Here is an 11,279-nt window from a genome sequence, read left to right as displayed (position 1 = left end):
TTAATTCTCTATATCTTCCTGGGAGCTGCTGCTTCTTCTATAATTTTCTCATCCCATGTACCATATACTAATGACTTCAATATTTATCTTTACTACTTAGACACTTCCCTTGATTTCAGGCTCAAACAATCAACAGCTAGATAGCAGATCCCACAGCATATACCAAAACTCCTTTGTGTGCCAATTAACAGCTCCCTGTTTTGGATGTTTCCATTGGAGTTAGGGCCACCACCGTCATCTAGAGACTCTAAGAGCTGGTCATGACCCTATTTCAAGAGATATTTAAAATGGTGGCTTCCAATCTGGCTTTTCTTAATCAGCTGCTTTTTTCCCAACTAGTCTAGGCCTGCAGCCAGGAGCAGCTGCAGCTGTACTGCCACTGCTTGGCTCTGGCTGTCCACTCAGGCGGTGAGAGACACTAGCCCTGCCACCCATGAGATGCCAGTGTGGGAGATAGCTCTGCCAGTCTACCACACTGTCTCCACAATGCTTGGCTGAGCCCAGACCATCCTGCTATCCATGTGGGCTTGGTACAAATGAGACTCTAATGCTTAGATTATCTGAAGGCTTTATATGTTTGGTAATGCTCAATAACAAGATGCCTATACAATCAGAGGTGTAACCCAACACCCAACCTAGATATACCAACTACCTTTGACTGCTAGAGACACGCACACATCTGCTTCCATATTCTCTACTCTCTTGTCCCTCTCCCCCAGGTCCTCCTCTTCCTCTCCTTACTCCTCCCACCTTAGATCTCCTGAATGACCCCGTCTCCTCTCATTCAAATCCCATGTGTAATCCACCACAGATTTCTGCAAATTGCATGATCTAGATTCTATGTGGATCATCTTTAGCCAACTGCCTTTCCTATTATTAGTTTAGCCCTACCTTATAAGTTATCTAGACTTCTACAAATGTGTCCTAATGCCTCATTTTCCTAATGTCCCTTTTCTCGTGGCTCCGAGCATAATTGCCTATGATCAGTTAGTTACTTAAACCATGCTTAACTCTACCCAAAAAGTCTCTGAAGGGTTTCCTGCTGCCTCTAGGTTAAGATGGGATTTGACATGGCATTTGTCCTCTTTTTGTCCTGGTCAGCTCTTCATTGTTTGTTCTTTGTGCCTCATTTTATGCTTCAACACACAGACACCTATTGCTTTCTTCTCCCACAGCATATACATTTATATTGCAGGGTCAATCACACTGTCCCCTCTGCTTCAAAAAGTTCTCAGTGATTTTGTCAAAAACTCATGAACCATCTTTTATAGGATAGTTTAGCAGAGTTGTGGGTAAACTGAAAAGAACTTATGAAAAGTAGTGATTGAAAGAATAATGACTGAGAAGCAATGTTCCAGAAGCTAGGGCAATATACAAAACTAAGACCACCAGGGAAGTGGAAGATACTCCCCTCAACAATGGTCAGATGTTGTAATTTTCTAGGAAGCCATAACAAATTTCCACAGAGTAAGAGACTTAACACAAATGGATGCAAGTTAAACAAACCCTAAGAGAAGATCAAAAATGCTCCAAAAATCTGACATTTTTAACACCAATAGGATGCCACAAGCAGAAAAGTCCATACTGTGAAACTTGCCACCCCCATGTATTCAAGGCTAGCAGGGTGAGTCAGTTCCCTCTCTCTGACTCCTCCTCCTTCCATTTCATCTGTCTAAACTCTGTTTTCATTGTCTGCTTCCTTCTCATTTCTCAGAGTGCAGGTGGTTAAATTAGATCCACCTGGGTAATCCAAGTATCTCCCCTGTCGGGCTGTAGAAGACATCCTGGGGTATTTGGCCACGCCCCCAGAACCCAGACACCTAACACGCAGTCTCATCTCCATTTAACCTGCATGGTGGGTCACATAAGGCACAGGTAGATGGCATGACTAACAGGCCTCTGCCTCGAGATTTACATATTAATGAATTACCTAAAGGCCAGGGGCATAGATAACTAAGTTTTCATCTCCCTAGCCACTCCTCTTTCCCGCTCCCCATATAAGAAAGCTCCTCCTGGTATTTCGCGGGACAGCACTTCATCCAGATACAACTACCATGACCAATAAAACTTCCATATCTTCAATTTCACGTGTCTCCTGGAACTTTAGACTCTCTTGTGTAAGTGGGAAACTCGCCTGCAGGGAAAACCTCTCCTGCGCTCTCTGCTGCAGCCATCCTTGGGGCTCACTTCTCTACAGAAGCGTCCGGGCACCTGCGCCCTCATGGGCTGCCTGCTCCAGAGACTCCCTCCCCGGCTGCCACCGGGCCACGCTGGGTCCCTGCACCCCTGCTCCCGGGACTCTGCCCTCACCGCAGCATGTGGGCAAGGCTGAACAGCCGCCCCCCCAACCCCGTGGTTCATGGGCAACTTGTGCCTCTGAGTCCCCCGGATCACCAACTACACAGAGGCTCCCAGGGACTGTCTCGGCCACGGGCGTGGGCACGCCTGACCTGCCCCACGCCCCGCGTGAGTTTTAAACCACACTCCCTCTCCAGGGCCTTGACTTCAGTCACCACTCTGAGTCCCTTGGATGTAAGGGACTGTTTGTGGGTTCAGTTGGGGCCGTTATTATGATGACCAGGACTAATGATCAGCTAATGCCTAGGGTCATGTGATTGGAGTTCTGTGACCACATGGTTTATACCTTATGATTCTTCTTGCATTATTTCATCAAATTTTTAACACTGCCATCATATCTTCAATTCAAGCAGTATAAGAACGTACTGAGCTTTCTCTGGTTTACTTAGTTAGTAAGTCTAGAAATTTCAGGTGTACAAAACCTCTGACCTTTACTTATCCAGGACCCTTTCATAGATGCATTTGTTACAGGAGGGCACCTATGGGCAATGAGAAATTAATGAGAGCTCCATTGTTCCAATTTAAACTAAAATGGGTTAAACAAAAGAAACCTTTGGTATGATAAATAACCACAGGGGGGAAAAAAAAAGCAAGAAGGCTTTTTTCCCCCTCCACAGCAAATGAAACTACTAAACAAAAGATGTATTCTATGTTAGGAGAAATGTTCATTTGAGAGGTTATCATCCAATCAAAATTCATATATCTTTCCTATAAAAATTATTATAAGGCAAAAACAATTGGGTTTGTCATTTGTCACATTTATTAGTTTTCATGAATTATTCACTAGGGCAACAGCCACTGATTTATTTTGTTCTTTGAGGAAACGATTATAATTTTCTAAATACAGCAATTGTACCTTTCAGGGTTTTAGAAATAATGTACTTTAATTTCCTGCCCTCTAGTGACAAAAATAATGTATACACGCATGAATATTGGATAAATTCTGCAAATCCACAGACTTTAGGTGCAGGCTGTACAGCCTCCACTAATGCTCTAAACTTGGCTATGAGATGCTCCATTTTTGTTGGGCAAAGTATTTCTATCTAGAGTCTGGTACAATGACTTTAAAACTGGTACTTAATTAAAAGTTAGTGTTTTGCTCTTCTCTTTCACATAGCTCTGTGAAGCCTATGGCTTTATAATGATAGCATATATAGTATAGGACATTCTAGTAACAATCAGAAAGTGATCATTTTAATAGCTTCAACCTAAACTAAGTTTTAGAATGAAAGAAAACATATTAATTTAAAAAATACCCCCCCCCCGAGATTGTGGTATTTGAGTCTACGTTTCTGTGAAAGCTTGTTCGATAGTCAGTCTAGTGGCTTAGCCCAGGGAGACACATAGGGAGCCTGTTTGATTATTGTAATGGTGTTAATGAGGTAGGCTTGCTAGGCTAAATGGGAGCTGTTCAAGCTGGGTCCAACATTTTACACGTCTGCATACTGACCGTTCTAACTTTCAGAACATTTCTGCATCCACAGGCACAAAAAGAAGAATGTGGTACTTGTCTTATTAATTAGCCATTAACAAATTATCAAGTACTCACTCAATTCTTTGCTGAATGTCATGCTAATGTAAGCTGACTGAGTTCAAAAGAGGTGCATTCAGTTGGCACAGTGTATAGGCCTCAAGCTTTGGTTCTGCATCCTGGGAAGATGGCATAGTCATTTCCAGTATGGTATGAACTGGGTGGCTGATTCTCACCGCAGAGGTCTTCTATGATACCCTCTCCATGAGGCTTGCGAGTTAGGATGGATGTAGCAATGTGTGCTCTGTTGGGGTTGCAGGGCCTAGATGTACCTACAAGCTCTAGGGACAATAGGTTTTGTGGCCACTCATTGATGCTAACGGCAGTAGTGGTACAATGTCCCACTTCCCAGAAGGCCAGGATGGTCCTTTGATGGTGTATAAGATACCTACTATCTTTTCCTGAGAATTTTCCTTTGTGGAAGGTAGATCATGGAGTGGTGGCATCCTATCCAAATATGAAAGACCATAGCTGGGGACTAGTGTAGCTCTATCTCTGGGTGATAACTCATTTTACACTTACTGAAGCCTGGAACAGCAGCTCACTGCTTACAGCAGCTGGATCATGTGGATATTATTCCTACTTTCAGAGGAGAAAGTCTCTGTCTAAGGTCATCTTTGCAACCCACAGGTGGTACAGTTATTAATAATGAAACTTATTTTGAGTGTATCTTAAATGTTCTTAGCAGATGCATGCATATGAAACCATGTGAGCTGATGCTGATGGTTATCAGCTTAACTATTTCCCAACATATTCATATACCTAAACATCACACTGTATAATAGAGATATATACAGCTTTTATTTAGAGAGAAGGTAAGAGAAATTTACAAGAAAATTAAAGGCTCTACTGTTGCCTGTCTGGCTCCCAGGCTTACCAACTTTCTCCAATTTAATTCTGATTTTATTAAATTATAAAATATACTAAAAAATAAAAGCTGTGGATAATTGCTTTAATTTTGGCTGTAGGAGCAAACAATTTGAATAGTATTATATTTAGAACCCTGGGATAATTTCATCATGTTTCAAAGAGAGGAAGGGCCTCTGAGCAGGACAGGCTATCTGGTTAGAGGATTTCTAGGAGCGGAGAGATTCTTTTTAGGAAGAACATGGACATTTATTGCTTATATTCAGAAGGTTCTTTTTATTTTTTTCTTCTTTTCTGTTTTATTTCAGATAATTTTGATATGTATCCCAAGTTGGTCTCAAATTCATGATTCTCCTGTTTTACTCTCCCCATGTCTGAGATTATAGGTTTGCCACACTATGGCTGAGCAAAATAAAAGATAAAGCAAAGAAGAAAAAAATAAATAAAAGAAACCTTAATTAAAATACAAATGAAAGAACTGAACCAAGGCTTCAAAGGAGAGATACCGGAGGAATTCTGCTGGTTTGCTACAGAAAGAAACAGCAAAGGGAGAGAAAAGAGGAAGGGAATGGGGCTCCTGTTAAGAGCATTTGCTGTTTTAGAAGCATCTAGCTATACCTGCCTACAATTTCAGTTCCAGGAGATCTGTTGTTCTCTATTGATGTGTACCCCCCCACACACACACACACACAGAGAGAGACAGAGAGAGAGAGATCTTTTTTAAAAAAGAGTGAGTAAATGAAATTGATGGCTTGATGGCATAAAGTTTAGAATAAACAAAATGGACAATAACAGTACAGAGTTATGGGGGGGCAAGGAATACCTGAAGAACAATGGTGCTAAGCCTTGGTCTTTAAAGTAATGGAGAAAGAGTGCAACCTTTAGAGGCAGGGCTTGGTGAGAGACGATTCAGTCACAGAGGTGAATGGATTACTGTGTTCATCAACAGAATTGGACTAGTTATCAAGATAGCAGCAGTAAGAAAGTGGTCAGCTAGCCTCTGTCCCTTCACACACATGCTGCCTCTCTGTATTCACATGCTTCTCTCCTCATGCTGTGACTCAGTCTGAGGACTTGAATAGATGCTGAGAAAATTCTGGCTCCATGCTTTCTAGCTTTCCTGACTCCCAAACTATAAGCCAAGACAACCCACATATCTTTAGAAAGTACTCAGTTGCAAGCATTTACAGTATAACAAAAAGACTAATGCCAATACCAGGTCACCTGTTGGTGCCATTTACTTTTCTAGGGTAGCTTTGGTGAGTAGAGGTCACTCATGCTTTGGTAGAATAAAATTCTGTTGGCCTTTATACCCTGTCATGTTCATGTCAGAGGTCAAACATCTGACCTAGGCATGTTGGGGTACCCAGACCATGGATGTATGTAAAGAAAATGAATGCTTAGGAATGAAGTGAATTCTAGGGGAATTTGTGCTAGCTTTACTTAAACAGCTGAAGAACAGATGAGCTTGAGTAGCATTGCATTATTTGCTCTACCTTATTTAATTTTGATGCCATTAGAGACTGAACCCAATGCCCTATTCTTTCGAGGGAAGTAGTCTGCCACTGAGCTATGTTACCAACCATGTAACTTGTTTCTTGATAGGTCACAAGATAAAGCCTAAAATACCTTATTCACTCTCACATAAAGTTTCAAGACCCTATTTGTATCTGTATTGAAAAATAGAAATTTTTTATTTATGACTGGTGTATATGTTTGAGAGACTGGCACACTCCCTGTGGCCCATATTATCCTGAATGCATATCCTCCTATGCATACATTATCCTGAATGTGTATCCTCCTACTCTACCAGACCATAGGTGGTGGTGGCCGTGGTGGTGTTTCATAACTTGATTCAAGATGCTTTGTAATTCATTGATTACACACATAAGGAATTATGTGGAAGAAAAACAAGTAATCTTGGGAGAAGGAAAATCATATTTAGCTTGGAGATATATATCTCCAAGCTATATATATATATATATATACATGTGTATATATGTATATACACACACATGTATACATATGTATACACACACATATATGTATATAATTAAGATAAAATAACTAAAAAGAGGGTTGGGCACAGTATAGTATTTATGAACCTAGCTAATGAAGGTTCAGAACAGACAGTGTGCTGAAGGGACAGATGATGAGTTGAACATTTTGATATCTTTGCAAATCCTAATTTTGTCTTAAGAACTCATAATTGAGCATGTTATCTGTTCTCTAGGAAGGAAACTTCAGCAAAAGTAAAGTAAGTTTCTAAACATTACCCGGTTAGTAAATGGAAAATCTCCTTTTTGACCCTAAGTTTCTGTGACTCTGCGGTGCTGGAGACAGAGGCTAGGGAGAGAGAACAGGGTCAGTCCTCCAGCTGAGCCAGCATCAACAACACCAAGAATTCACACTGAGCTAGGCCTTCCAGCCAACCCAGCTACTTACCTTCTGCCTCTAGAAGGAGGAGGACATCCTCTTGGGTGTGTACCAGACTTCACAATTAGATCAGGACAGTGACACACGATACTTCTTCAAACAAAACAGGTCACAGCTAAAGGAGATGATAAGTATTTAGTCAGATTGTGCTGAATAACTTAAAGGGAAGACAAAATGAAAAGCCATGTGATATCCAGATATTTCAAAGCTGATGCCAAACTGGCACAGGAATAGAAATGAATAGCAACGAAGACTCTAGCCATCTGCACACATGCCAGTGTTGCTACTGCTATGCATACTCATTGGACCAATCTATTTCTTCTTTTCTTTTTAAAAAGATTATTCATTTTATGTGTGAATTTTTGCCTGCATGTATGCCTGTATCTGCATGTGTGTCTGGTGCCTGCAGAAGCCAGAAGAGGGTACTGGATCCCTGAGACTGGAGTTATATAGAAGATTGTGAGCCACTACATCAGTTCTAGGAATCACACCCAGGTGCTCTGGAAGAGGAAACAGTGCTCTTAGATTCTGAGCCACCTCTCCAGCTCTATTGCTCTTTCTTTTTCCTGAATGACAATCTAATCTGTCAAAAGTCAGAAGGAGCAACAATTAGAGAAACTGTAGTCCAATTGGTATAATGCTGACTAATAAGAAAATTGCCAAGAGGCAGGACAAACTGACTTCAAATGCACCTCTGCAACGCTGTCTCTCCTGTTGGCTCTGGTGGAGCTAATGTGAGTATCTAAGTTTGTAAGCACATCTCTTTCTTTCAGAAGATCCAGGTTTTGTTCCCAGCACCCATATTGAGTAGCTAACAAACACTTGTAACTCCAGCTCCAGGGGATCCAATGTCCTCTTCTGACCTCTGTAGGTGTCTGCACTCTTGTGCACATACCTTCCCCAGCATATACATACATACATACAACAACAAAAAAGTGTCAAGGTATAGAAAATAAGAAATCCTGTACATGAGTCATGAAGGTATAAAGTTGTATAATTTTTATGGAGAGTGGTGTGGAAGTTCCTTCAAACACTAAAACTGGAACAACCACATGACCCAGTAATTCTCTGCAGAGTATGTATCCAAAAGTAATGAAATCTGCATGTGAAAAAGACATCCAAGTCCATCCTAGGACTTTACAAAAGGGCAATACTGGAAGTCTGCCCAAACATCTGTTGGCAGATGGATAGCAAAGACATGGTGGGAGTACGGCAACTGCAGTGACCCAAAGGAACATGGAGGACATTGTGTTAGGCAAATATATCAGGGACCTAAACCAACAACAATAACAACCACAAAACCACTTTATTCATCTACTGTGGAATATTTTATAATACATCAAATAAATAGGGTAAAGCCATGGTTATTAGAGAAGTAAATAGAATAATCAGAGTGAACAAATTTACAGAAATGACATTATGAAACCTATATACCTAATGTTATTTTACTACAGTTGGCTGTGATGGTACATGCCTATAATCCCAACAATCAGGAGCATGGAGCAGGCAAGTGAGTTTGAGACTAATCTGGGATACATGGTGAATTCAAGGTTCACTTAAGTTACACAGTAAGACAAATAAAAACAAAAACAAAACAAAAGAAAAACAATCCCAAGAACAGATGGCTGACTCTGAGGCTGTAGTCCCCTAAGGCCCTGAGTCTGCCTGCATCTTGCTCTTGGACCCCCAACCTCCAGAACTGTCACAGATAATGTCCTGTCTTCATAAGCCACTCAGCATGAGGTATTTTGTTATAGTATCCTAATGGGGATAAAGCATCAAAAAAGAGAAGCGACTCTCTGCTTTTCTTTTCCTCCTACCCAACCAAGCAGGATCCTTTTCCTGGACCGAGAATTTAGACTGTGCTGTTGGAACTATGGTTTGGATATATCATGTCTTCCTGTCAGGAAAATATCTGCTATTTATTTCAACAAGAAGATTCCTTCCATTTAACCAACTTTCAAATTCATTTTTTGGAAAGCAACCAGGTTTTAAACTGGGGACTGCCTAGAGCTTCTCACAAGAAATTTGTGTGCCGATGCATATAATCCTATTTAGCGTGCATCTTTTGAAGAAATCATTTGGCAAAGACTTGAAATTTGTGTGTATTAAAGAAAGTCATATTCCTTATCAAAATCTGCAGACAAATTGAGAGCTGTGTAGGGAGTCATACTTCTGTGTCAGGTGTTAAACAGGCCTAAACTCAGTGTAAAATAATGCTGAAAGGTCACTTATAATTTCAAAATATTGTGTGACACATCTTTTTAGTTAAGACTTTCCATATATAGCTACAGGACTGACTTTAGTTCTGCATTCTTGGAAAATCCTCAATTATTATTCTTCATACACTAATTCTCTGCCCCACTGGCTCATTCCTGTGTTTGGGCTCAGTTTCCTGAAGTGCATGGCTGTGGTTGCAAGAGCTATGTGTAACACTTTATAGAATTTACAAGGACCTGTACAACATTGAATGTTTTGTTTCATGCTATTGATATGTTGAATTTCCAGGTATTATGCCAACAGAAACAAACAGGCCAGTCTGGGTATGTAATGAGTTCAAGGCTATTTCAGGGGGAATTTCTAAATCATATTTTTATTGTATACCTTTTATATATTTTATATACAATATAGCCTTTATGTATTATTTATGCTCAGGGGAGGCAGCACAAAGTCTGTAATGGTGTCCACAGTCCATGCTCCCTTTTGCCTGACTGCAAGGAGAAAGAACGTGATCTGGGATGAATGATGTGGTTCTCAGTCTTCTGTGGACCTGGGTGCTGCTAGCTTAGGGGAACCAGGTCTGATTCCAAGTGAGCACAGACAGTACAGAGGGGCTGGAGGAGAAGGTGAGCCTTTTTAACATGAAGGCTTTCCCTGTTGTGATTCTTAGTTTAGAGACAATCCTTGACCTTGACCTTACCAAGTAGAGTAAGGTGCCTGGTCAGGGAGCCCAAAATATGTCCCCTCTGAGTCCCTGTACAATGCACACAAGTCACCATGGTCAACTTTTTACATGGGCTCTGGCATTGAACTTAGATCCCCATGTTTACTCAGCAGGCTTTTCCTTACGGAGCCTAGACACGTGCTTTCTTATGATATTGGTATTAGTGGATTTTTCTATCTCCCAATAAGTAAGGATATTATATTTTAACTTTGTAATATTTAGTTAACATTATCTTTTATTCTTCAGAAGAATATTTGGCATTTTTCTTAAAATTTTATGAGAAGACAGGGTTGTGAATACTAACTCAATTTTATTTAAAATTAAATTTATTATTATTATTATTGTTAGTAGTAGTAGTAGTAGCAGTAGCAGTAGTAGAGTGTGTGTGTGTGTGTGAGTGTGTGTGTGAGTGTGTGTGAGTGTGTGTGAGTGTGTGTGTGAGTGTGTGTGTGTGAGTGTGTGTGTGTATGTGTGTGTGTGAGTGTGTGTATGTGTGTGTGTGTGTGTGCGTGTGTGTGCATGTATTCATGGCTCAAAGAGCATGTGGAGGACAGAGGACAACTTTTCCTTTGGGAGTCAGGTCTCTCCTACCTTGCTGAGGCAGTCTCTTGGTTTTACCTTTTCTCTACCCAGGCTGGCTGGCCTTTAAGCTTCCAGCTAAGCTCCTCCAGGCTTACTGTATGAGTGCTGTGGTTACAGATCCACTATTTAAAAAACAAGTAAACAGAAAAAAACAACAAAAAAATAGGTTTGTATGGCCAAACAGAGATCATCAGGCTTGTGCTGTAAGTACTTTTGACCGTTGAACCATTTAGATGAATAGTATTCTAAAAGTCCATCTCAAAAGAAAACACGAAGGCAAACAACCAAAACCCCAGATTGCCAAAGGCAATGTGAGGGGTCAAGTAGGGATCAAGGTCAGGTTATGCCTCTTTCATGAACTCCTGACCTAAAGCATGTCCTCCACCAGGGATACATCAAACCCCTCCTTAGAATTGCCTGGTGCCAAGTTAATCTCAGAGAGAGGTTTACCTTTTCTGCTGGCAAAGAGAGAGAAAAGACTCACTCATTAGCGTGACAGTTTGTCACAGCTCCTATCTATCTATCTATCTATCTATCTATCTATCTATCTATCTATCATCT

Source organism: Grammomys surdaster, unplaced genomic scaffold (genome assembly GCF_004785775.1).
Source record: "Grammomys surdaster isolate TR1022 unplaced genomic scaffold, NIH_TR_1.0 64, whole genome shotgun sequence".
Lineage (NCBI taxonomy): Eukaryota > Metazoa > Chordata > Mammalia > Rodentia > Muridae > Grammomys > Grammomys surdaster.
This window is presented reverse-complemented; position numbering follows the sequence as displayed.